The sequence below is a fragment of the Rattus norvegicus genome, chromosome 16 (assembly GCF_036323735.1).
Source record: "Rattus norvegicus strain BN/NHsdMcwi chromosome 16, GRCr8, whole genome shotgun sequence".
In the NCBI taxonomy this organism is placed as follows: domain Eukaryota; kingdom Metazoa; phylum Chordata; class Mammalia; order Rodentia; family Muridae; genus Rattus; species Rattus norvegicus.
The window spans coordinates 1,104,052-1,130,361 of record NC_086034.1 but is presented as its reverse complement, the minus strand read 5'-3'; the positions used below and the strand labels follow the sequence as shown (position 1 = coordinate 1,130,361).

General features: G+C 52.3%; 1 protein-coding gene and 1 non-coding gene across 11 annotated transcripts in view; both read right to left on the bottom strand.

Annotated features, from left to right (window-relative positions):
- Zmiz1 (zinc finger, MIZ-type containing 1) overlaps nucleotides 1–26,310 on the bottom strand; it is a 205,443-nt gene that overhangs the window by 109,064 nt on the left and 70,069 nt on the right. For all 10 annotated transcript variants that reach the window (XM_063275487.1, XM_063275482.1, XM_063275484.1 and 7 more), the window contains one exon: nucleotides 19,953–20,032. The gene's annotated coding sequence lies outside the window, so the exon portion shown is untranslated. The remainder of the gene's footprint in view (nucleotides 1–19,952; nucleotides 20,033–26,310) is intronic.
- Nucleotides 22,366–22,478, bottom strand: Mir3075 (microRNA 3075). The gene has a single exon (NR_106690.1). It is a non-coding gene; the product is annotated as a microRNA 3075 (primary transcript).

The following is a 26,310-nucleotide window of genomic DNA, read 5'->3' as shown; positions in this document are numbered from 1 at the left end:
CAGAGGGGCAGAGGCAGAGGCAGAGAGGCAGAGGGGCAGAGGCAGAGGCAGAGAGGCAGAGGGGCAGAGGCAAAGGGACAGAGGCAGAGGGGCAGAGGGGCAGAGGCAGAGGCAGAGAGGCAGAGGGGCAGAGGCAAAGGGACAGAGGCAGAGGGGCAGAGGGGCAGAGGGGCAGAGGCAGAGGCAGAGGGGCAGAGGGGCAGAGGCAGAGGGGCAGAGGCAGAGGGGCAGAGGGGCAGAGGCAGAGGCAGAGAGGCAGAGGGGCAGAGGCAAAGGGACAGAGGCAGAGGGGCAGAGGGGCAGAGGCAGAGGCAGAGAGGCAGAGGGGCAGAGGCAAAGGGACAGAGGCAGAGGGGCAGAGGGGCAGAGGGGCAGAGGGGCAGGGGCAGAGGCAGAGGGGCAGAGGGGCAGAGGCAGAGGGGCAGAGGCAGAGGGGCAGAGGGGCAGAGGCAGAGGGGCAGAGGGGCAGAGGGGCAGAGGCAGAGGCAGAGGCAGAGGGGCAGAGGGGCAGAGGGGCAGAGGGGCAGAGGCAGAGGGGCAGAGGGGCAGAGGGGCAGAGGCAGAGGCAGAGGGGCAGAGGGGCAGAGGGGCAGAGGCAGAGAGGCAGAGGCAGAGGGGCAGAGGGGCAGAGGCAGAGGCAGAGGGGCAGAGGGGCAGAGGCAGAGGGGCAGAGGCAGAGGGGCAGAGGGGCAGAGGGGCAGAGGGGCAGAGGCAGAGGCAGAGGCAGAGGCAGGTGGATCTCTGTGAGTCTGAGGCCAGCCTGGTCTACAGGACAGCCAAAGCTATACAGAAACTCTGTCTACAACAACAACAACAACAACAACAACAACAACAACAACAACAACAGGTACAACTGGGATCTGGGTAGGTACAGTCCAGGGTAGACAAGAATGAGGCACCCCTGCTCATAGCTTTACAGCTTCGGAATTGTCTCTGGCTCTTCTTTCTTATAACCTGCTCTCCCCAGGCCCAGTGCTGCTGGCTACAGGAGTGTCACTGTGACCCTCCAATAGCTTTTAAAAGTCTGTGTGAGTGAAGACAGCCTCCCCCCTTCCTGCAGCTCTGCAAATCTTTGGGTCAGATTTCAAACTCCAGTTGTGGGGGTGGGGGGGACGACAACCAAGGCTGTGGCCTGCCCCGGACATAGCAATCTGGTGGCCAAGACCCTCTATTTTCCAAATATAAAGCTGCTTGTTTATTTTTGCTGACAGCTGAAGGAGAGAAAGAGGTGGAAGGCCTTTCCCTTCTGGCTCTAGTCAACAAGAGCAGAGAAATACTCAGAACCCCAGCTGGCATGAGAGGAAGATAAATAAGAAAAAACAAAACATGTCCTTGCACTACAATGGAATGTTTTAAAGAGAGGTGGGAAACGCAAGGTTGGGGCAGACCTCATTTTCTGGCATCTCCATGAGCTCAGGGAGGAGGCGGGCTGCTGTTGCCTGGATGCTTTCAGAGGCAATCAGTTTTGGAGGGAACTCATTTGGGGGGGGGATGCAGGGAGGGGATGCATCTTAACAGCCAAAGCACCGGTGTTGATTTCCTTTCCAGGGAATACTGGTTTCCCTGGCAACAGAAAAGTCCAGCCTCCAAAGTTCTGACAGGGAGACCAGGCTTGGCCTGGGATGCTCCCAACAATTATCTGAGGCCAAGGCTCCACTATCCTGCTTGCCCCAGCAGTGAGCTGGGATAGAGCGGCGTAAAAGTGCCAGCTCTGCAAAAAATATAACCGAAGCTCCCCGTCTCTCCCCCACCCTGAGCTTGTGCAAGCAGCTACTCATGCCTAAGATTCATAGCTCTCCAGGCTTTATGGCTGAGCAGGTAAAAATGCCAGAAGCAGTTTGGAAGCAAGCCCATGTTGACAGCACCTGTGGACCCCAGGAGGCAGTAAAGGTGCAGGAGTGGGAGGCAACGGTGGGCCATCGGGGGCTTGAGCTCTGACACGGTGACAAAGAGGACCTGCGTGAAAGCAGAGCGGGTCTGAGTTTCCCTCTATCCATGCTTGGCTATACAGTTGCTCCTAGATGTCCCACATTGAAACCTCATTTTTTCCAGAGAGAAATAGTCCAAGGTCTGGCCTGAGAAGATGCCATCCGTGCATCAGGTGCTGAGGAAGAGAGGCGCCCTCATGGTATTTGCAGAGCACTTATCCCGAGGCCAGCACCGGGCGCTGGGCTAAGTGCTTGACATGCATTATCTCATTTAACACGCTCCCCAGCTGCCCGGCAAGGCAGGCACAATTATCCCTTACTGGAGGGAGTGGAGGGATTATATGACCTGCCCAAGGCCACCCAGTAAGTGCATGGCACAGCCGTGACTCACACCTGCCCCTCTCCAAGGCCCATTCTCACGGGAAAGGAGAGGAGAACGGAACGGGAGACAATGTGACTAGTGGTTTCTTCCTCTGCTGAAAGGGAGACAGATGTTCCTGGACTTTTCCCTTGGCTCCCCTCCTCTCAGCCTTCTCCTGTTCTCTAAACATTCTGCATACTATCCTTCCCCCAGGAAGACAGGCCACAGAGCAGAGCCACCTGGAGGCTTCAAAGCAATGCCCCAGTCCCTGAACCCACTTCCAGCAGACACAGCAATGGTGGCCATGACCGGAGGGCCTCCTATCACATCTTTCCTGGTCACGATCCAGCTACTGGAGTAGTTAACAGCTCACGGTGGAAGGGTATGGGGGCTCGAACAGGGCCGACTGAGGACAAGCAAGCCTTCCCAAGCTCCCACTGTGTTTTTCTGGGATGTTTTAAGCATTCTGTGCATCGTTATTTTATTTTATTCTTTCAACTGTGCCATGAAACGATACCATAAGTAGTCTTACTTCAGAAACGGGGAGAACTGAGGCAGGACACTTTAAAAGTCATATAGCCAAGAGCACACAGTGAGTAAGTTGCAGAGTCAGGATTGAATGAAATTTCACACACGAGTAATTCTGCCCACCTCTGTCTCGTGTCTTTGGTTCTGGGACCCTGTTAGGCTAGGCAGCAGCCAGGAGCTCCAGGCTCTTCCTCTACAGTGTTCTGCTCCCTTCAGAAGTCTTTGTTGTGCTCCAGGGAACATCAACTAGGGATGGTCCTCATGTGTGTTCCCGTTTCACGCCTGTGAGCCTCCAGCGGATGCTGCGAGGAAGATGTGTGTGCCACTGATTTATAACCATCAGAGAAAACAGAACTGCAAATCTCACCCACAAATCTTCCTTATCGGGGATGCTTGCAACAAGCAGACGCGTCATGAATTCCCAGGAACAGGCAGGTCTCCCCATAGCTTTGGTCCCTGCCAGCTGCTTGCTCCCCTGGGCCTGCAGGGAGTCATGGGTTGGTTCCATGAGGTCTCTCTGGCTGCCAGCAGAAGGCCAGCTCACACAGGAAGTGGTGGTCCATCAGAAATGCTGGCTCCCCAGTGGTATAGTCTGGGAGAGACCCAAGCCACCACCCCCACTCCCTGCTCCGGGCTGCTTGAAGCATGCTGGCTACCCTGCTCCAACCTCGACTGCTCAGTCGGTGAACAGGGCCTTAACTACCAACAGCCAGAGAAGCAAAGACCACCTGAGCATGCATTACAGTTAGCCAGCACCAAGGGGCCAGGGGTGGCCATCAGCTCTTCTAACATGACCCAAGGTGGAGGCTCCAACAACCTCTAATGTAACTTGGGTTCCAGATCTGAGCACAGAGGTCTGCCTGACCATTCCAGCATGTTTCCTGAGTCTCAGGTTCCTCAAGTCCTCAACCCCTATCACTGGCCTATATATTTTGCCTGTATCCTTCAAAGGGGCTGGGTCACCCCACAGGTGTATACCCCCACCCCAATTTGTACACGATGGACCACTGGGAGATTTTTCTACTCACACTGAGTACCGCTTACATTGTCTTCTCTAAGTTCTGGTCCCTGAGAACACAGTGTGGAAGGACAAGCACAATCTGGATGAGGTAAATTAGTCAGGCATAGGCTTCTGCACCATCTTGGATTGCTGAGTGGTCCACATGAGGCTGACCAATTGTGTACCAGTGGGTAGTAGGAGTGGCCCAATCTTGGCTCTGCCTTAACCTGCTGTGTAATAGGCCAGTCTGACTAGTCTGATGCCCTTTCTACGTGTCTGTGTATGTGTGTGTGTGTGTGTGTGTGTGTGTCTGTCTGTCTGTCTGTCTCTCTCTCTGTCTCTCTCTCTGTCTCTCTCTCTGTCTCTCTGTCTCTGTCTCTCTGTCTCTCTGTCTCTCTGTCTCTCTCTCTCTCTCTCTCTCTCTCTCTCTCTCTCTCTCTCTCTCTCTGTGTGTGTGTGTCTGTGCCTGTGTATCCCTGTCTCTCTCTGTGTGTGTACACAGATGTGTAGATGCGTCTGCACTGGCTGGCCTGGAACTTTGCCAAGTAGGCTAGGCTACCCAGTTTATGAGCTGCCTGTCTCTGCTCATCTCAGTAACTCTGGGAATTCAAGTAAGTAGTACCCACTACATCTGGCTTCTTAGGTGGGTTTCTGGGATCAGAACTCAGGTCCTCAGGCTTGCAAGGGCTCCACTGACTGAGCCACTTTCCAGCCAGAGCTCTGTCTTTTTTGAACTGGAAAATCTGAAGCCAGGTTTGTCCTTGGACTCACTGAGAGGAATAAATTGTGAGAGTAAAGAGAGATCCTTGAGTAGAGGGATGAATACACAACACAAACACACAGACACACACAGACACACACACCCCAACACATAGACACACACACACAGACACACACACACACACACACACACACACACACACACACACACACACAGCGGGGTGGGAGGGGGGAGAGAGAGAGAGATAGATTGAACCCAGTCAAGTATCAGTCAGGCCCAAACAGCCCCAACCTCCCCACTCCCCCCTCTTTCTGTGAGGTGTTTCTCTCTGGCACTACACCAGGGTTCTGGCTCCTCCTCCCCAACCCCAAACCTATAATCCCCAGCTAGGAAAATGACAGGCTGCCCAGCTACCCTCCAAAGCCTGTAAGTGGGAAGCCAGGCTGTAGCCCTGGTGGTGACTAGGAGGAGGGCCTAGGATACACAGCCCCATGGAATCATGGGAAGTCAACAGCAGGGGAAGATACCATGGGGAATGGGGCACTGTGGGTGTGTAGAGGTAAGGTGATGGACAAGGGTCAGGGAGGGTCAGCAAAGGCTTTTCACCATTGATCTGAGGTTAGGGGAAGGAGTTCAGGCCTCAGAATTGGGCAGTATGGCCAGCCCCTGGGGCAAAGTCAAGTGCACTGAATTCTAACCTGTCCTGGGATCCCTTAGAAGGGCTCCAGAGCCTGCATTTGAGAACAGCCTCTGGGATAGATCTGCAGCTTGCTTGGCAACCTTTCCATCCCACAATTCCAGAAGAGTGGGGCAACTATAGGCCATCCACCCCCTCACTGCCCGACTCCTTAGAAATAACATGCCCATTTGTGGATGGAACCACAGGACTGCCCCCTGTCTTGCTTGAGCTGAGAGTAAAGAATTCAGGCCTAGATCACCCCACAATGCTTCCTCCCCACCAGGAAAGGCCACCAAAAAACTCACAACTTGGTGCTGTTAGTTCTATCTTCTGCAACCCAGGACTGGTAAGAAAGCTGTCACTAGCCCTAGAGGAGGTTGGCATTGGATCCAAGACCATGTGGTCTTTTGGCCCATGACAGTGGGTACGAAGGGCCTGGCTTGGAGAAAGGATGTGTAGTATCAGGCTGTGTTGCACTGGTCTCTCATCCCTTGTCTCCCCAAACACATATACATTCACAATGGTCCTAGACAAGTCATTTCCTTTCCAAGACTCAGTGTCTCATTAAAGTTGACATGGTAAGAGGAGGGACACAGAGGTGGGGGCTGGGAGTTACTCAGTGGAGAGAAAGGCTAGGCTATGAGAACGCGGTATGTATGCCGGTCAGACTGGCCAGGGTGTTGCATCTGAGCAGGGGTCTGAGTGGCTCTGTCTGATGACACTGTAGGTATAGTCCCTGGAAGGAAGGCTTTGGTGCTGTCTCCAGTGTGTGCATCACTTGAAGGGACATCTGAGGCTTCGTGATAAGACAAAGTGGCCTTGAGAGCTTGGAGTACCTTCAGATGAATAGCTGGAGTTCTTTAGAGGAAGAAGGGCTACAGCTAGTCACCTCTGAGCTAGGCTGAACATAGGCTGGCAGAACAGGCTTTATCTGGGTGTGACTATCTGTGGGGTGTAAGGACAGGTAAATCAAGGCCACAGGTAGGGAAGAGCCCATTATGGGCATCGGGATACTTAGCTCAGGCAGGGAAAGAATCAGGGAATGGATTAGTTCAGGGCTGGACCTGAGAAGCCCCCACAAAGCCACCATCGCCTGCCTCATCCCATTCATGCCTGGAGAGCCGGCCTCCCAGGACAATATGTTGGAGCCTTTGTGAGCTTTTCCATAACCTCTCTCAAGTGTACTCTGGTACCTCCTTCAATCATGTATCTGGGAGGCTAGTGGAGCTCCTAGACTGGTTTCTGTTGGGAAGTGGACCCAGTGAATGGCTTTGGGTATGGGCCTGTCACCACCCTGGCACCCTTCCATGGAAGGGATAGATAAGAATGAGGGGCAAGTTAGGGAAGGATGCTGCTGCCTTCTTGGTCCTTGCTGCCCAGTGCAAGATTGGAAGCCAGAGGCCTCAAAAGAGGGCAGGCGGTATAAATGACAATTGTTGCCATGGCCTACCCACCCGATGTGCCTGCTCACCCACTGCCCGGGTCCCCACTTGCTTCGGTCTCACCAACCCCTTCCCTGCCCCCTTCCTGGCCTGAGATGGCTGTTGCCATAGCAACCCTGCTCATTCACTCCAAGGATAACGAAGCCAATGTGTTTTTCATTCCCATGAGCTAGAGTGCGGGAGCAGCGTGGTGATGGTGGTGGTGGTGGTGGTGGTGGTAGTGGTGGTGTGTGTATGTGTGTATGTGTTGGGGGTTCCCTCCTGCCCCTCCTTCCTGGCCGGGGAAGAGACAGCAAGTGGGGCTGGACTAGCAGAGGGTCAGACATTGGCTTGTGAGGAAAAGGCAAACCTTGAAGCCATCAAGATTTTAGTCTACCATGGCAAGCACTGGCTGCCAATGCCAGCTGGAATGCCAAATCCTTCTTGCCAACAGTAGAGTCAGAAGTGGCTTGATGCCACAAAGAGTGAGTAGGATATAGGAGTCAGGCGGAAGAGGGCTCTACTTCTAGCTGTGCGATCTCAGCTTGCCCTTTTCACTTCCCTGGTCTCTTTGGTACAATCAGGTTCCCCAACTCTTTTTGAGTTCTACCTCATTGCTAAGCCTTCTGTAGGACCCAAGGGTCCAGAATCCCTTGCTTCTATGAAGTTACAGCCGAGGCTGCCAAGCCTTACAAACTGTAAGCCTGTAATCCGAGCCCTCAGACACTGAGACAATAGAACTGCTAAGAGGTGGGGGTTATCTTGGGCTACATACTGCCTCTGAGTCCAGCTTGGCTTGTATAACAAGACTGTCTTTAAGAAAGAACTGGCAGCAAACGAGTAAAGTCTGCTGACCTGTCAAAAATAATTTTGACCTTTTGCCACCAGTGATACCTATTTGGGTTCCTGCTGGGGGCAGGGGTGGTGGCGGCTGCACGCAGTAGGCTCTTTATAAATGTGTACCTCCCTTCTCTTATTCCTCCACGTATTCTGATCTCCTGCCAAGCAACAACAATGTTTAGGAAGTTTTCCATAGTGAGGCAGTGTTGGCTGCTCTGACATCTTGCCTTCCTCTAGGTCTGGACAAGGCTATTCCTCAGGAAGGGAAACTGAGGTCTGAGCAGGGGTGGCCGGGCCAGCAGGCAGGGCTGTCTAAACGGAGTGGAGACCTACTGGTCTGCAGTCGCCACCCTTCCAGCCTCCCCAGTCTTCTCCAAGGCAGGACGCCAAAAGTACTCCTGCAGAGCCTGGCCTGCCTCCCCCATAACTCAATCACCTGGGAGGCCAGTGGCCCTCTGCCTAGCCAGGCTGACAGATGAGGGGGAGGAAGAGGAAGCTTGCCAGGGAGCCAGTGGGGGTGGGAAGGCCAAGGTGGAAAAAATCAGAGCAGGGGTTGAAAGATGAAGGAATAAACCTGCCAGAAGGGAGACAGCCTCAATCTGTCCTCCATAAAGCTGTCTTAGGGCCACCAAGGACGTCAGCGGATGGAGGGGACCGGAGACAGCTCCTCCTGGAACCTTTGCTGCCCCCACAGCCCAGCTGGCCTCCAGATCTGACTTGGTGTGGGTTTCAAAGAGGGGCCTGGCTAGGCTTCTAGGGTAGAGCGGGTGACAGGAGGGGCAGGTAGGGGGCCTGAGGCTTTTTTTTTTTTATTTCCTAACCATTGCACACAGAAGGCTCTTGATATTGACATCTGGATGATGTGAAGGAAGGAAAGCATTGTCAAGTTTGCAGTCAATTAACAGACAACGCTTGGGCACGGTTGGGTTGGCTCCAGGGTGATCCACAGACAACCTGTGTCAAATTGCAAGGCAGAACCTCTTGATACCTAGTTCCCAGGCTCACATAAATCTGCCTTCTCTAGAAGCTTCTTGGTGGGGTGGGGTACCTCCTCATGGCATCCTTGGTAGCCCCCATCCTAGCCAGTCCGGGCAGGGGAAAACTGTCAAGGACCATGAAGAATCCTGGTTTTTTAGAAACAGTGGCCCTCAAAATCTGCTCATGACATAAGACCAATAGATGAAAGGATCTTAGAAAGTGATGAGAGAGGGAGAGGGAGAGGGAGAGGGAGAGGGAGAGGGAGAGGGAGAGGGAGAGGGAGAGGGAGAGGGAGAGGGAGAGAACTGAGTGTTGGGCAAGAAGACTTCCTCAGGCAGAGTCAGGGCACTTCTGTTTTTTACCTTATACTTTTGTGACTTCCACAAGCAATGTGTGTTACTAAGGAAAACAGAACATTATTAAAATCAGAAGCGAAGATGTTGCTCCCACTAAATGCTGCTGACTTCCTGCATTTATGGCGCAAACTCAAAGAAACCCAGGTCGCATTAGGCAGTGAACACCACTTGGAATCTTTCTCTGAGACCCGCAGTTCCGGAAGACGATTGTGCCAGTCTTTGCCGTGTGACATTGGCCATGCTCTGGACTTCTCTGTCTACCGCTGTGCTTCCCGACCTCCTGCCTTCTCACCTCACAGGCTGCGTGTGAAGACAAAGGGGTTTTGATGGGTTGTACCCATACTCTAAGGAAGGCCCTGAGAGCTTCTTCTATGAGTGGGCCGCTGTCAGGCTAGAGGGCGGCTAGAGGGCAACTGAGGTGCTTCTCAGGCAGGGCGGAGGAGTCTGGCCCTGATTCAGGAGGCTGAGGACCAGCTGAAGAGCCACTGTTTACAGTGGAAACAGCCTTGGAGCAGGCTCACTTTTCCACTGTTTTTGTGGCATTGCTTGGGGGACAGGGGGTGCAGGGCTTCCTGAGAGCAGGCCAGCTTACCAAGGCCACATGGAGCCCAGCCCTGTGTTGGCCTCTAACAGGAAACACATGTTTTTGTTTCACAGGTCCTGCTAGGCAGTGTGTGCTGGCTACACTGCACAGAGACTCAGGATGTTACTCCTCCGGCAGCTACAGCCACAGGTACCCAACGTACTTCAGTTAGCAGCTGAGCACCCAGGAGCCCTCCTCAGACCACAACCCAGGCTGGCAGATTTCCAGACAAGTGGAACTGTTCTAGGCCCACGATGCCGCAATGCCAGACGACTGCTGTGCACTCGCAACAGGCCAGACATGGCAGCAGCCTCAACATCTAGGGGCAAAAAGAAGGGTTTCATTGTCTCCTGGAGGATGCTCTTGCTCTGATCGTGGTGAGCTGCTCCAGGTCTCTCTCACTCATTGTCTTTCCTCTTTGGCTTGAGGTCAGAGACATGTAGGAAGAGATCTCCCTCAGGATAACAGGTGCAGACTGGAGCTGTGGCATTTACTGCAAGGGTTCTGAGGCTTTTCAGACAAACCCTTCTCAGCTCCAGGCCTGTTTTCCCCCCAGTGCAGGAGGCATTCGATGGCTGCCTCCTCAGAGCCCCCAGCCCTTAACATCTCCATTTGGCTTGCTCAATGGGCACTGCTAGCATCCCATCTCTGATGAACAGTTTGAACACGTTAGTCCCCACCCTCACTAGACTTGCATTTTAAAGGTCAGGCTTGCAAGAGGGCAGCTCTGTTATGGAAGGGGTCCCCAACATGAATAGCCTCCCATGGAAACTCAGGAGAAATGGCCTCAGGTTCTTCTACGAACCCAACTTTCACTGGCTTCTCACTGCCCATCAAACAAAAGAGTCCCATGACATGCCCCCTATGAGTCTTTCTGGAGCTGTGCCTGAATGCTCAGCTATGGGGCTAGCTTTGGCTTTCTCTTCTCCTGATGTCTCATGTTCTATCCAGTTCAGCATGTGCCTCTCTCCACCCCCCTACAGCAGACTCACGTTGGTTCTGCAGCTGTAGGAAACTGAGTACATTATCTTAGAGGATGCTAAGGCGGCTCCCACCTGGGTAGCCTGTGCCACAGCTGATAGCATGGGATCTGCTGGCCATTTTGGCATTCCTGGATAAGTCTGGGTCCACTGGATGGTAAGGCTCCATCCTCCCTCTTCCTTACTGTTTATGTACTTTCCTCCTGGACTTACCCCAACTAGTCAGAAAATAAAGAGGAGCCGGGGTCCTTTGCAGAAAACCCTACTGTGGACCTCCAAGCAGCCCCCCGTCTTTTGGATAGTAACAGGGAGCTCTAGCCCTGTAGTGGTAGCTCCCTATGCCTATGGTCGAGGCTGAGAGCTTAGGCCTGAAAGTCGGGGGCGGGGGCAGTTCAAATTCTGGCTGTGCCTTCCAGTGGGTGTGGCTGTGCGTGGAGTGCTTAGCCTATCAGTTTCTTAGTTTACAAACAATTTGTGTTTGTTGTTTAGTTTTTCAAAGCAGAGTCTTACTATGTGGTCTAAGTTAGTATCAAACTTGAGGTGATCCTGTTCCAGTGCTGGGAATGCTGGGAACTGTAGGTGTGTACCACCACGCCAGGATTAAAACAGACTTCTATGAGGTTTAAATTAGATGGTGTATGCAAAGAAATGAGAGCAAGTATTAATCAATACAACTACCATGAAGGCTCTCCTAACACACAGCACATAGTCTTAAGCAGTCACATGCACTCCACACTGTGACAGCATGATTCACAGCTAAATTTGGGTTCAGTGGCCTTGGGCAAGTCACTTGCACTTGTGATTTAGCCATCAAAGTAGATTCTTTTTTTTTTTTTTTTTTTTTTTGGTTCTTTTTTTCGGAGCTGGGGACCGAACCCAGGGCCTTGCGCTTCCTAGGTAAGCGCTCTACCACTGAGCTAAATCCCCAGCCCCATCAAAGTAGATTCTTAAAATCCTTCCTTAGTCCCCTCCTATGCATCTGGTTATTTCAGTTCCAGAGTCAGCAGGGTGTCCTCTGGTCCTGCAGCCCTTTAACCTGTTTTCACAGGGGCCAGTACCACTACCTGGGCCTTCACAGCCTGGAGGCCTCTGAGGAAGGATGCCTGAGCACTGGTCAGCGCATTCTGGGGCAGAGCTGGAAGATCTGGGGAATTCACACAGTCCGGCATCAGACAACATCTCTCCCTGTAGCCGTGTTCATTTAAACACCTGAATTATCACACTGCCCAGAGCCCAAGGCTGGAGACCATGTCCTTTCTGCTGTAAAGGGTATGCTTCCAGGAAGAGACATTCTCTAACTACAGGTAGGCAGCTCTGTACCTAGTTGGGGTAAATCCAGGAAGAAAGAATGTAAAGAGTAAAGGGGCCTGATTGAGAGAACGGTTGATTGATGATTGATGGATTGATTGGCAGAGTCTCATGAAGCCCAGGCGAGACTCTCACCCTTACACCAAATAATGGATAATGATACCAGTTTTTTTTTTTTGGATCTTTTTTTCGGAGCTGGGGACCGAACCCAGGGCCTTGCGCTTCCTAGGCAAGCGCTCCACCACTGAGCTAAATCCCCAACCCCATGATACCAGTTTTTAAGAGTCTGTGTCTTATTCAGATTTGTGTCCAATAAGTTGCTCCAGGGTCCTGCGCGATGTTTCAGCATCAAGAGCTAGGGGTTGATTCTAACTTCCCATCACATAGCGTAGCTCAGTTTCTTCACCTATAAACCAGAGGTGACTCTGATTCTCACCTGCCAGGGGGCTATCGGGAAAACTTGATGTCATTACTGTTTCCATCACTAATGACTGCCCGTTCAGGGATTGATGACTCAGCTGTCCCTTGCCCTTCAGAGACAGAGTGCTATAAAACTTGTTTTTCTCCTGGTCTAGAGCCTGTAGGGTGAGTGAATATCTCTGGGGTACCATGTACTGTGTACAAGTCACCCCAGAGGGGCTGCCCCACTCTGAAGCCAAGCTCTAGGCACCTCTTCTCCCTTGAGCCTCTTAGCCCAGGTGCCATATTGGGCCTTTGGGAGAGAGATGCATTGACTCTGGAGGAATATGTCAGGTCTGTAGGATGTGGTACTACAGCCTGGAAGGATGCCCCAACATGCACTGCTTACCCTGGACTCTGTTGAACTGTGCTGAGCTGCCCTGGCTTCCACCCTGCTGTTCTTTCCCATCACACATAATATGCTAAGTATAACTCATATAAGTGATAGGTTCACACACACACACACACACACACACACACACACACACACAGGACGGTGAATGCAGTGGGGCAAGACTGGTTGTACAGAGCTTGGGGGTGGGGTGGGGTGGTCTCAAATCAATACTGAGCTGGGGCTCCACCTGGTATGAGCCATAGTTACCCATGAGGCTCCATACCCAAGGCTGGCTCTGGAAGTGGGATGCCAGTGGTCAGAGAGCTCTGTCCTCTCTTCTGAGTTACAGCACCACCCAGGCCTTGACATCATCCTAGGCATCAAGGCCTTAGCACTAAAAAATTCCTTCTCTGTCACTTGCAAGGGTCTAGCCACCTAATTAGAGCAGGCCTAGCCTTCCCAATTGACCTACGAACTCTTCTGAGCATCAACATAGATTAGGAGATTGAGGACTCTTTGGTCACTTGCATGAAGATTGTTGGTGACCCTCCATGAGAACTGTCCTGTCTGGTCCAGGGACTGGGGCTCAGGAACTGGTGGCTGATGTAAAGGTAGCAGGTCCTGCATTTGGGGCTGGCAGGAAGCCATGGAACCCAATGTTCTGTGGCCAGAGGGAACGGGACTTAAAGCTAGTATGTCCTCCAGATTTCTGGCAGTGACACCTGATTGTCATAAGGCTTTCTAGGCATAGAGTCCTGACATCACAAAAGCCTTTGGTTTATGAGTACAAAATTAGAGCCACAGGCAGTAACAGGTTCCCAGTGGAACCATGCAGTCTCTAGGCCAGCTCCCCTCTGTAGGCACTGGTACAGCCCAGACTGGAATGAACATGGTTTCATATGAGGCTACCTGTTAAAACTCCAGAGGCCTGGAGCTGTTGAGATGGCTTAAAGAGGAAGTGCTGGCTTTTGTGCAAGTACAAGCATGAGGGCCTGAGTTCAGATTCCTGGCACTCACCTAAGAAGACAGGCACAGATGTGCCCCTCTGAAATTCCAGCACCAAGCTAGCAAAGAGGCAGATGGTTAAACTCCATAGTAACCAGCCTAAGATGGTAAGCTCTGGGCTCAGTGAGAGAGAAGTCTTGCCTCAGAACATGGGTGAAGAGTGACTGAGGGTCAACCCTCTATTTCTACATGCACATGCACATGTAGACACACATGAACTGCACACCCCCCACACACGCACACATTTTGGAGACTTGGGCTCAATCAATAGCAGCCCATAGCATCTAACTCTAAGAGAAAACTCAAGTCTGAGATAGTCCCTTAAGGCTGGCAGGTTTGGCCAGTGAGGCTAACACACCCATGTGTCAGCCTAAAACTTCCTGCTCACAGGGTTGGGGGTTGTATGTGGAGGGCATGTCTTCACAATGAGGAAACCTCACTGAATGCTCCTGTCCAGTGGAGAGGCACCCCTGTTAGGACAGGAATCTGTGGTCTTCAGTTCCTAGAGGGGATGAGTGTTTCCTAGCTCTTGCTATGGGTAGGGGAGGGAGGAGCAGAGAGCCAAAGACAGAACACTCTGTCCACAATGACCTGGCTCCTAAGTGACAAGACAAGGATTTGTCCCTAAATATGTCCCAGCATGTTTGTCCCTAAAACACACACTTCAACCAGGAGTCACACTACATCATTCCAAACCATAGAGGTAAAACCAGCACTGAGTTCTCCAGGGACCAGTCACTGGAAGAGCCGATAGAGGTGGCTGTGTTATAGGTGACCCCTAGTAGTCGTCTTTAAGGCCACTTGGGAAAAGCCACACAACCAAAAGGATGTTGGGATCATCTATAAAAAGAAAATACCCTACGTTGTCTTCAGGTTCTGGCTCATTAGAGTCTTCCAGGGTCACTCCTTGCCACCCCAAAGCTTTTGGACTCTGGAGTGTGTCGACTAGGAGACAACAGAGTATAGAATGTCGAGAGATAGTCAGGTGGAGGGGCTTCAAAGGGACGTATGGAAGGGAAAGGAGCTCTAAGTGAGTGTTATTTTGAGCTAGACTGTCCTGCAGAGTATAGTGGCAAGATGGACGGGCTCTACAGCTTATCAAGCTGGGATAACCCCTTGGGCTCTGAACAAAACCTCCAAAGAGGGTCTCTGACATCTGAGAGGAAAGATGTGCTTATTCAAACAAACTGCAAAGGATGAGACAGGCTGGACAGGAGATACAGATATGAGGGGTGAGCTTCTGAATAACCCAAGGGCACGTTCTCTATTAAGGTGGCACACTCTCTGGGGCAGAGTCACCCAGAAGCCAGAGTGAGCAGATGCCACCGGGGCCACACAGAGGCCATTGCCCTTTCGTTTTCTTTATACTGAGATAGACCAGAACTGAGAAACCCATTGAGGTACCCAAGCCTAGGAAGCAGGAGCTGAACAGGCTCCTGTCTGATGCATGCCTTGGAAAACCAATACTGTTACCTACCAAGCCTACACACAGCCTCAGAGCACTTCTTAGTCCACTCCTCCAAACACTGAAAGAGCTAAACCGATGAAGCTTTGCTGCCGTCCCTGGGAAGCTGAGGACAAACATGGGCTTCCTGAGACCCTTCAGCACTGGAGTGCCAAGTGCCATGTTGGGAATGCAGCCCTGAGTGGGACTTGCCTTTGAATCCCACAAGGCTGGAAGATGACAAATTCAAGGCTTGCCTGTACTATACAGCACAATTTGAGGCCTGCCTGGCATAACAGAAAGAACTTATCTCAAAATTTGCTTACATACACACACACACACACACACACACACACACACACACAAAGCTAAAGGCTTGGGGTGCAGCTCTGTGGTAGAGCATGGCAGACTTCTTACCTAGCATGTACAAGGCCCCGGAAAAATCACTCAAAGGGGAAGACAGCAGACAGCTGGCTTAAAGGAGCAGAAACAAGTAAAAGCCAAGGGATTGAGGTTCGAGGGAATCTCAGTGGGCATAGGAAGAGTTTCCAACTCAGTATACTCTCAGGGCAGTGAGAGGAGGTATGACCAAGGCAGAAGAAGCCCTTTGGAGGGGAATGACCAGCACCTGAACCTTCCCTGGCTCACCACAATGCCTGAGCAGAAATGTCTGGAGCAGCCAAGTGCAGCTGGAGGGGCTCGATGGCAACAGAGAAAAATGGGCTCTGCTGCCAGATGCAGGGGAGTACCTGCATTTGTAGAGCCCCTGACATCCCCCCCACCCCAGGTCAGCAGGGGCAGCCCCTGATCCCAGGGAGTGAGTTCCCTTCTCCTCTTTAGGCTCATAAAGTCTTCCCGGACACCAGCACCTTCTATCCTCCCAGGAGCCTGAGTTAGAGGGCACATACCCTTGGGACACCTCTGCAGTTTAGAATGGTTGCTGGGAGGTGAGAGGTAAGAGGTCAGACGCTCTCCTTTCCTGGGAGGTCAGGGTTCAACTCTCTCAGCCCCCTGTTTAAAGGCTGAAAGGGATGGGGGCAAGGACAGAGCCATGGATCCATGCCTGTAATGGTTGTTTGGGGGCCCGGGACCCCAGTCTCTGCTTACCTGAGCTCACTGTGGGAGATGGGATAGAATTTACATAAGCTCTTCCTTCTAGATACAGTGAATTTCTACCCTAAGCATTTCTGTCATAATCCTGCTGGCCTCATCCACCTTCATGACCTCAGGATCAGGCTCTGTCAGCTTCCTCCCTCCCCCAACAAGGCCTTAGTTTTCATCCTTAACTACAAAATGAGGAAGCCAGACCCTCTGAGCCTGCACTGGTGGCTGTGTTCTCAAGAGCCACAGCAATGGCCAAACCATGAGATCTGTGTGCACTTAGCAAGTACGCAGCAGATTGCAGAGAAGACACGATATGAAACACAAATGTAAAACATCTGCCCCGTGAACCCAATAGATTATCATTCCAATACACGATCCATGTGGAACAGGGTGGCAGGTCACGAAGAGGAAGGGCCTAGACTTCAGAAAAGAGAGCAAGCACTCAGCGTCCCTCAGACACAGGCGTCTGATCTCAATTCATACAGGAAACACGGACTGAAACAGTCTCTGAAGAGGCCAGTACACAGAATCAGGAAAGGGGGCACTGCTGAGTAAGGGCCACAGGGCAAGGTGCAGTGTGAGAAGGCAGGGGAGCCAGGGGGCTCCAGCCCAGGGCACTGGCAGAGGCTGGTCTGTGATGTGGCCAGAGGTCAGCAGTTTCCATGCCAGGCACACAGTAGGCACTTCAGGAAGATACCAGCCAGAGACTCTCCTGAGGGTGACCAGGTCACCAATATTCCTAGGTCTGTGATTCTCTGGTAGCTCACCTCCAGCTCCCTCTCCCTTGGAAGAGGACAGTTTATTCATGAGCACATACACACTCCCATCAAATAGCTAGTTCCTGCACACCTCACTTCTAATTATAGCAATGATGCTACAGGGAAACGCCAGGTCTCCAAAGACCCTGATAGTGGGTGTGGGTCCCTCGTCTTCATCTTTGGGCTAGGAGGTCCTCCTCCAATCCATGTGTCCAGCATTACAGGACCAAGTCTCGAGAGAGGAGATAGCGTAGTCCTGTTTCCAGTCACATAAGCAATGCTGCCCCCTAGCATCTGTGAATGGCAAAGTCAGCCTGTGGATCCATTGCTTCACCTTGCGCTATGGTCAGAAGCCTACCTGAGGCTGCATACCAGCTTCCTCAGGTACCTGTTTCAAGGGAGAAACAGAGCCGGATAAGCCAGGCCAAAGGTAGTGGCAGTTCAGGAACCTAGGAAGTATCTGCTCTGCTGAGACTGGAGGAGAAGACAGAGCAGAAGAACTGTTGCGTGTCTGGCAAGGGAAGAGTGGCTCTGATGATAAAGGAGAGTGGAGGTGAGGAGACACTGGGCTCAGCTGGCTAATCTGGGCAGAGTGGGGAGAGTGGCCATGCTAAGGTCACATGTGGTCTCTGGGCAAAGGGGGGCCGAGGAGAAGGGTGGAGATAATACAGTCACTGGGAGGGAGAGGAGGGGTGGAGATGGAAATGGTGTCAAGCCACTCCAAATCTGACCAGCAGATGGTGCCTAGGTGTGAGACCCTACCTCTAAGATGCAGAGGTACCATTAATACTCAGTGCATAGCCTTGTTGCACCAGCTCAGCCTCATGAGCTTAGGCCTTTCTCCCACCCTGCTCAGTTCTGGTACCAAGGCCACAGGAGAGTCCAGGCAGCAGCTTGTGTGATATTATATCCTCCCAGGCCCTTCCCAAAGGTCCACTGTGGAGAGCATCGTGCTCCTGCTAGACTCAGGGAAGCTCCAGGACCCCAGTCCACACCCAGATACCCCAAGCGCAACTCCAGCTTACATGCTCTCTTGATCGCTCTGACTCCTAGAAGGTTGACGTTGAAGATGCCCAGGGGCTCTGCCCCTCCTGCCCAACGTGCACTGAGCCAAACAGTCCTGTCATTTAGAAAGTGACTAAAGGAACACGACAACCTTGCTGTCACTCCATACTACAAAAGAACTAGAGCCTGCACCACCTCCTTCACTGCTGTCAGCTCACTAGCAATCAAGATGGTCTAGTCACTCAGTAAAATGTCTCCAGGGCAGCCCCTGCGTGCCAGGCACTGGGACGCAGCCACGAAACACTTGTCTCGTCTGCATCTACCCTTAACCTACTTTACAGTGGCAAGCCTGAGCTCAGAGGGAGGCAGTGACTTCCCCGAGTCACCTGGGTGACGGCCAAGAATGAGACTTCTCCCTGCTGCAGGTGCTGACCACAGCTATGGGCCACCGCCCGCACCCAACGTTTCTAGGACACAGAGGTATCGATTCCCAGCCCTACCTTGGAAAGGGTTTTTCTTTTTCCACCAAGGCTTTCTGTCCCCCACCCACCCCCTTTTTAAGGAATAAACTTGAAGCCATTCCCATGATTAATTACCAGCTGCTTAATGCTCTGCCACTGGCAATTTCTGGAAAGGGAATGAATTACCTTGAAAAACATCCGAAAAGAGAACCCACCGTGAAGGAGAATCAGAAAGGTTACCTGGCAGTCTGTGTGGATTCCTCTAGCTGGACTGGACTGCTGGTAGGCCCCACTTGAGGGGAGCAGGGTGGCTGGCCCTATCGGAGAGGGGCGTGTGCAGCCTCTTGGGGAGTGGGGCAAAGCCTCTAGCTTCAGGGAGCAGTATGGGGAGATTGAAGCAGCAGGGATAGACATTGCTTTTCCTGCATCTATATAGACCCTCCTAGTCTCTGTCCTCTGACAGCACATGTTGCTTAATTCCTACAGATCTCAGTTCAAATCCCCACTTCACTACTTACTTGGTCTCTGGAAAATAAGGCATTGTACAAACCTCTTCTAGGGACCCTCAGGGGATGGTGGGGGTGAGGGTGGGGAGTGTGTATACTAAGTGCACAACCCAGGTATCAGAAGAGCAAAAATTTAACACCACTAGAGACTTCTAAGCATTATAGCCGGTGACACCCATGCTTATTTTGGGATAAGGACACTCACTCTTGCTGTAGGGGTTTGACCAACCTATAGTCATACAGCTGGGAAGCAGAGATCTGGGGTTCTTGAGGCAGAAAGGGCACCATAGTCTAGGTCCCCAGTTGTCCTGCTGCTTACCAGCCCCACCCTGGGACCCCTAGAACACTTTACTTCACAGAAAAGCTCCAGTCAGCTGGGCAGGAATCTCCACTCTCCCAGGGGAGCCCAGGAACATGGTGCCCTGAGACAAAGGGCTCTGGCCAACAAACATATGTGTGAGGCTTCTGAACAGAGCCAGAGAGCCAAAGAGTAAATAGAGATTACACAGGTGTATTTGGTGTAGAGCCAACTGTGATCACCTCTGAAATGCTATCCTGGGATGACACACGCTGGTGTCCTGGCCAGAAGTTCTGTGCTTTGGTTCCCAACACTCTCACGAGCTCCCTGTGGGGGATGGGCCTAAGTGCCCCATCAGGCTAGGTGGCCTGTTTGTACCCATCCTGGTATTGGCATAGTGGGGCATGTGGGGAAGGAGGGTCCCTGTGCATACCCTTGTTACGCCACTCCTATTTGACAGACATGTAAACTGAGGTGTAGAGCTCAAGGTTCCAGTGGACAAGTGCCAGCCACACTTTGAAGCTAGCGGTGGTCACTGTGGTAGTAAGCATGCATCCTGGCCATTCGGGTCACCTTTTAGGGATGCTCACGTCCCATGGAGATTCAGGGGCACCACTGTGTTCATAGTGTGGCTGTTCCGAGGCTGGGAATATCAGGCCTGCATCCCAGCACTCTCTACCCAGTCTTGGCAGCTATTTGAGAAACATCAAGTCAGAAGCTATGGAGCATGAGCTGAAGGGGGCACTTGTCAGGACACCACAGCATCTGGCAAAGGTGGTGGCATTGGACCCCACTCTGAGGGCTGAGAAGGCCCAGTGTGGTGCAGACTAATCTAGGATCCCACCCTCCCCCCAGCCCTGCCTCTGGGAGCTATAAAGCAGAAATGTGCACTTACCTCAGTGAGCCAAGAGTCACTAATGTTCCTGCGCTGGCCACCCACTCACAGCCCTTCTGCTTCACTCGAGGTCCATCCTCCTGCAATGAAAGGGCGTGGTTAGTGTGTCCAGCTCCTATTGAGGCCTGCAAGGCTGAGTACACTGCCACAACTTTCCCACCAGAGGGAAAGGTTAGTAGGCAGAACAAGCTGACAGACTGGAGCTTCGAGGGGGTGTGTCATGGGGTGAAAGGCAGGGCCAGACACCCCAACTCTGCAGACTTCCGTCTCCCAGTCCAATGGATCTGCCCCTCTTTCCTTCTAGAAGATCCAAGAGGAAGTCGTGACAGTCACTCATTCACTCAACAAACCTGGCACGAACCCCAGGCTGTGACAGTGGTTGGTTGCTGCTTCAACAGCTAAACTTAAATAGTATCTGATGTGGAGAATACATACAGGGCCTACCCCACAGAGACTCAAGGGGTGGAGTGGGCGGGAATGTCAAGTTAAAGAACCAGAATGGCGGGGTTGGGGATTTAGCTCAGTGGTAGAGCGCTTGCCTAGCAAGCGCAAGGCGCTGGGTTTGGTCCTCAGCTCTGAAAAAAACAAAACAAAAAACAAAAAAACAAAAAAAAAAAAAAACCAACCAACCAAACAAACAAAAAGAACCAGAATGGCAGGTCAAGACTCAGGGAACAGAATCTGTGTGGAAGGAACAGTAGAAGCAAAGTTTCTAGATGGTGTAGAGATGTGGAGGGCTGGAGGGATAGAGAACGGGAGGCAGAGATGAAGAGAGGATAGGATAGGCGTGAGTAGCAATGGGAAGAAACAATCAGAGGGAGAATGATCCCAGTTTGGGAAGCATTCTGGTGACTGCTGAGGGAGAAGAGCTTGGATGAGAAGAAGGAGGTAGGGAGACCAGCTGGGGGCTGCTCCAAGATCTGAGAGGACAGAGCAGTTAGCTCTGCTGGCAGCCTGGTGACATGGTGCAAAGTTCTCCTAACTGCGTGGTCTCTGTCTGCTTCCCCCTCACTGCCCTCGGAGCTCATAGCTGCCCAGAAGGCTCTGATACAATGAAAGATACAGACCCTACCCATGTCAGGTTCTGGCTCTGGGAAAGCAGTTCTGAGGTCCTCCTTGGGCCAGCACGATTGCCTCTAAGTTCAGGAATGCTGGCTACAGGGTGGCAAGCCTCTCAGAGCAGGGAGGCCTGGCTGATTGCACGGCAGGTGGTGCCAGCCCTGCATCCTGGCTTCTACTCCTGTCTGACCCAGGCTCTCCCACTGCCCAGCAGGCACAGCTGCCAGAGACTCCTGAGCTCTGTGGTTTAGGGTATGGTCTCTAATCAGAAGGACTTGGTTCAAACCCCAGACTCACCCTACCTCTAAATATGTGTGTCTGGCATATAGTTCTTAAACCTCCCTGCCTATTTCTTCAACTGTAGGGACATAGGTGCATATGTCCCTATGAGACACAGACTATGTAAGGCAATGCATATAGGGTTCGGACCCTCATCTACTAGAGCAGACATGAATCACCCTGTATGGTTCTATACTGCAGAGAGTCCCAGAGCCACCAGTCAAGCCAACAGGTTACCTCTTAGACTCTGGCTCTGGGAGTACCTCTGCTTTGAGAAAATAAATAGGCTTTGCTTTTGTAGCTACAATGTTCCATTTTACAGAGGAGGAAACTGAGGACCAGAGTTTCATACACAGCAGCTCTGGGCTGGGCTGGAAAGGGAATGGGCCTCTTGCCTCCTGCCACCCACAGCACAGGCGTTTCCTGAAGTCTAGTTGGCCAGCAGAGCCGCTGACAAAGAGAAGATGATTATTTTGGCAGTGGAGACAGAACCGGAGTGGGAAAGGCCTTGCTCATGTGGTGGGTGTTATCAGGCCTTAAGGTTGCGTGTCTGTCAGACCTGCTGCTCAGGGCGCAAGGCTCTCACTTGGGTACCTGGCTTAGTCCATACACATGCCCCCATTCTCTGCAGCCCTTGTACCTCAGTGTCAGATGTGTGCAAAGGGGCAAACAGGCTGGAGAGGGGAGGGGGACAAGTGGAGGACACTGAATTTGAGCTCTGGCCCTGGTCAAGGGCGTGAGCCTGCGTTATATCTGAAGAGACGGGAGCTATAGAATGGTGTTTATTGAATCCGTACTGTGGGGTCACGATGCTGGAATTAGCTTCAGAAAAAAAATGCTCTTTAATTCATGTTCAAGGCCCAGAGAAGTTGCCTAACTGCCTCAGGTCAAGCAGCTACTACAGAGTAAGCATAACAGACCTGACGCTGGAAGGCATTCGGTGGCCCTGCTTCGGGCAAGTGGATCTGAGGCCCTCACCCTACAAAAGGAGGCCCAGATAACCAGGAGCCGACATAGGCTGTGGACACAGAGGAGAATGGTGCCTGACCCACTCAGACTTGCTAGTGTCCTCTGCTCTGGCTCCCAGCCTGCGTGAGCTTGGACACCTAGGAAGGCCAAGGACAGAAGACAAGAGGTAACTTGTCCTTGGCTGCTCCCAGACAGTACAAACCGCAGAGTAAATAGCAGGTCTGAGAAGCACTGTTTTCTTCCTCAAAGGCCTTTGGTATCGCGGAGGGTTGTGGGCAGTAGGAGCTCAGCCTGGTTTCCTGTGGATGGAGACCCATGGGGGGAGTGGGTGAGCCTCCAACCACAAAGCAGCTTCCACCAGTGACAGAGAAGGCTATACAGAGCCACGCCCATCTTGGTGAGCAGGATTCCAAAGCCCCAGACAGGGAATGTGGTTGTGGGAAGTTCCATCATAGCTAGAGAGTGAACATACCCTGGTCTGCCTTGCACAAGGCAGAGATCACTTGGGGATGGAACTATCCCAGGGCCAAGACAGATTCCCTCAACCATTGCCAATTTACTATCCTCACCTACTCCAGGGATCCCCAGGAAGAACTGGGGGTTGTTTTGGTGGAGACCACAGTCTGGATTGGAACCCTGGCTTGGACTCTGTGGTTACATCAGAGGGCAGGGATGGGCAGAGCTGTGTCAAGTCCCTGTTTTTTTTCTATTTACTACTGGATCATCTTGAGCAAGTTACTCAGCCTCTCGGCTCCTATCTCCTTTCTAAATACACAATAACATTTGCTCAAGCTACTCACCTGCAAGGGAGGCTCCAGGCTGGTATGGATCTTGGCCTAACCATGGACATACCCAGACCAAGAGTAGGTAGATAGTCAGTCCTTACAGTGTGCGGGGAAGTCTGGCCTGCAACCCTGAGGGCTGAGCCAGACATGAGGTGCTCACAAGATGTGGAGGAAGAGTTCTGAGAATGGCGGACATGGCACCTTTGGGGAGTACAGAACTGCTCCAGTCGCAAGTGGCTAAGTGGGCACAGAACCTACGTCACATGGGCTCACCCTTTCCCAGAAGACCTGGCACAATGACCTGAACCTCCCATGACCCCCACTTTACAGATGGGCAAGATGCTGTAGTGCTGAACTGCCAAAGGCTGGGGTGAGAACGGGCCTCCCCTTGGGCCCACCCAGACTCTTCATGGGGACAGGGATATCCTCACCTGGGAGATTTGTATCAACACACATCCCCTGAGGTGACCCTGAGCCCAGGCCATAGTCTCTCCTTGGAGGCTGGGGCTGGCTCCAGAAACAAGGCAAATATTTACCCCAGATGGTTATCCAAACCTTATCTGAAGCTCTGCCTCCTGCATTCTTGGAATACATGTTCCCTGACCTCACACTCACTGAGCTGAGCTGTGGCTTGGGGATCTGGACTGGGATAGCCCGACTCAGGCTCCGGAGCTAGGGAGAGCCAAGGTCTGCTGGCTGGAAGGCCAGAGCTGCCTCAAACCTTCCCCCAAGTGCCCACAAGGGATGTTCCAGGATGTTCTTGGAGAAGTGCACTTTGGCAGAAGCCACCCACAGGCCTACCACAGGCTTCTGGCCAGTGGCTAGCTCTGCCCAGAAAGGGGCATGGATGAGATCTATGTTGATAGCACTGAAGCATATGATTCAGGGTGAGTGACAGAAAGTATACACATACACACACACACACACACACACATACACACACACACACACACACACACACACACACACACAGAGTGTGGCCCCATCTGCTACCAAAAGGATCCTCCCACCTGCTCGTTCTTCCTCAACAACTCTCCGAGCTCCCCCTCAGCCCTTGACATGGTCCTGGCTACCATAATGGGAAGGTCCCATTACGTAGACCTGAAATTGCACATCCCAAGGTGAAAGCCTTTGGCCAAAAGCAGCAGAATTTTGAGGTCCCGACTCACATTTCACTGTCAGCATTTCTGGTGTTGTCCCATGGACCCTGGCCATCTTCACTCCCTGGAAGATCACCTGCATAATGCAGCCTTCACAGAGGTGTCCCTCCCTGCCCACGGTTTTTCTAGAGCTTCCAGAACACCTAGAACATCCAGTGTTTCTTTCTCTTTGCATAACTACAGCTGAGCAGCTATGTATATTTTGGGCCATGAAGGCCACAAGGAAGGACTTGGCTGTCCTCATTCTGGGCAGGGTGGAGTTGTAGCATGGTTGGGAACTACTCAACATCTCAAATCAGATTCTGTGGCACCTCACTGGCCTCCAGAATCAGGTGACAAACAGGTAGGCTGGTGGCTCGGGGGGGGGGGGGGGGGACTCTTGGGCAGGGATGCCTAAGAGTAATCATTAGGAGGCCTTTGGTCTAAGAACTGCTCACAGACTTTCAAGCAGCTCAGGGAAGCCTGCTGTCAAGCCTTGGCCTGCATCAAAGCAGGGCCAGGTCCTCTGACCAGGGAGTCAGAGAAGGGCAGGAGCAGTGGGCTGACCTGCTGGGCAGGTGATAACTGCAGACCAGGGCAGTTACCTGCCTCCTGGGCCTTCAGTTGAGGCCTCTGAGCACCAGGGGATGTTCCAAGTTGTTCTTGAGACATGCACACTGACAGGGACCACCCACAGGGAGACATCCTACGAAACTCGAAACTCGATTCATACTCTAGAGCCATCAGGAACCCAGAGATGCGGTGCTGAAGGAGGGTCACTGAGCCACCCACTGACTACTAAACATTGTCAGCCACTCCTTTTCTCCCTCAGAAATGTCCTTCCTTTTGTTAACGAGTGACTCAGGATACCACATGCAGGAGGGGCAAAAATGGAAGCAAAGGAAGGAAAGAAAGAGCTGAAAGCTGGCATCCAGAAGCTTCTCTGCCTGACAGGGTGCTCCTGCTTCCATTTTGAGCTGAAGTGGGAAGGCAGGAGGATGGATGGTTCCAGGGTATTAGAAGAGGTATGGGTAGTGTGTGTGTGTGTGTGTGTGTGTGTGTGCGCGCGTGCGTGTGCGACACTGTGGGTAGAAGAGGTATGGGTGGTGTGTGTGAGTGTGTGTGTGTGTATGTGTGCGTGTGCGACATTGTGGGTAGAAGAGGTATGGGTGGTGTGTGTGTGCGCGTGTGTATGTGTGTATGTGTGCGTGTGTATGTGTGCATTTGCATGTGTGTCGTTGTGGGTATTAGAAGAGGTGTGTGTGTGTGTGTGTGTGCGTGTGCGTTTGCATGTGTGTCATTGTGGGTATTAGAAGAGGTATGGGTGGTGTGTGTGTGTATGTGTGTGTTTTCCTTTGACCTGGCTCAGTACACATGACAGACAGTATCGAGTGTCTAGGTGAGGACTTCATCTCTCCCACTTGCTGAGCTAAAATGGTGTTGGGCAAGGAACTTCTTGGGGACTGCTTTCTCATCCATCTGAGGGCAGCCCTTGAGAACCATCCTGTGCTGTAGAAGGGCATCATACGATTCTGCTGCAGTGCTAAGAGACGCTTAGCACAATATGTACTGCAGCCATAATAGGTACAGAAAAAGGGTCCTGTTCAGTGGAAGGCCCCAGACCCTAGAGATCCAGTCCCTTCCATGGCTGCCCCAGGAGCTGGTCAAGATTGTCTGTGCCAGGGTTGCTGGCTCCTGGAAGAAGAGCCCACTTCCTTTTCCACTGGATCAGACACAGGCTCGAGACAACCTCCAGACACACACTGGGCAGGGGTTTCCCTTTGTGAAGGCCACTCCCATGTACCTTAAGGATGCCACAGCTAACCTTTCCTTTTCTAGGGGCTGTGGTCTCCCTTAGAAGGGCACATGGTCCAGGGTGGCCAAAGAATGGGTCTTGGAACCCACGAAGGAACGTTTCACTTTCAATGCCATGGACCATAAAAGAAATTTTATCTCTTGCCTTTGCTTGTCACAACTCTACCCTATTGCTGACATGGGGACACTCAGGAGGGGCGGCACCCTACCCCTAGCTCTGGGACTTTCAACCTGGGGCATTAACAGCCTGGCAGAGGCTCTAAGAACAGCGCTGTAGGTCCTTGGTCTGAACCTACCATCTTAAACACGAGG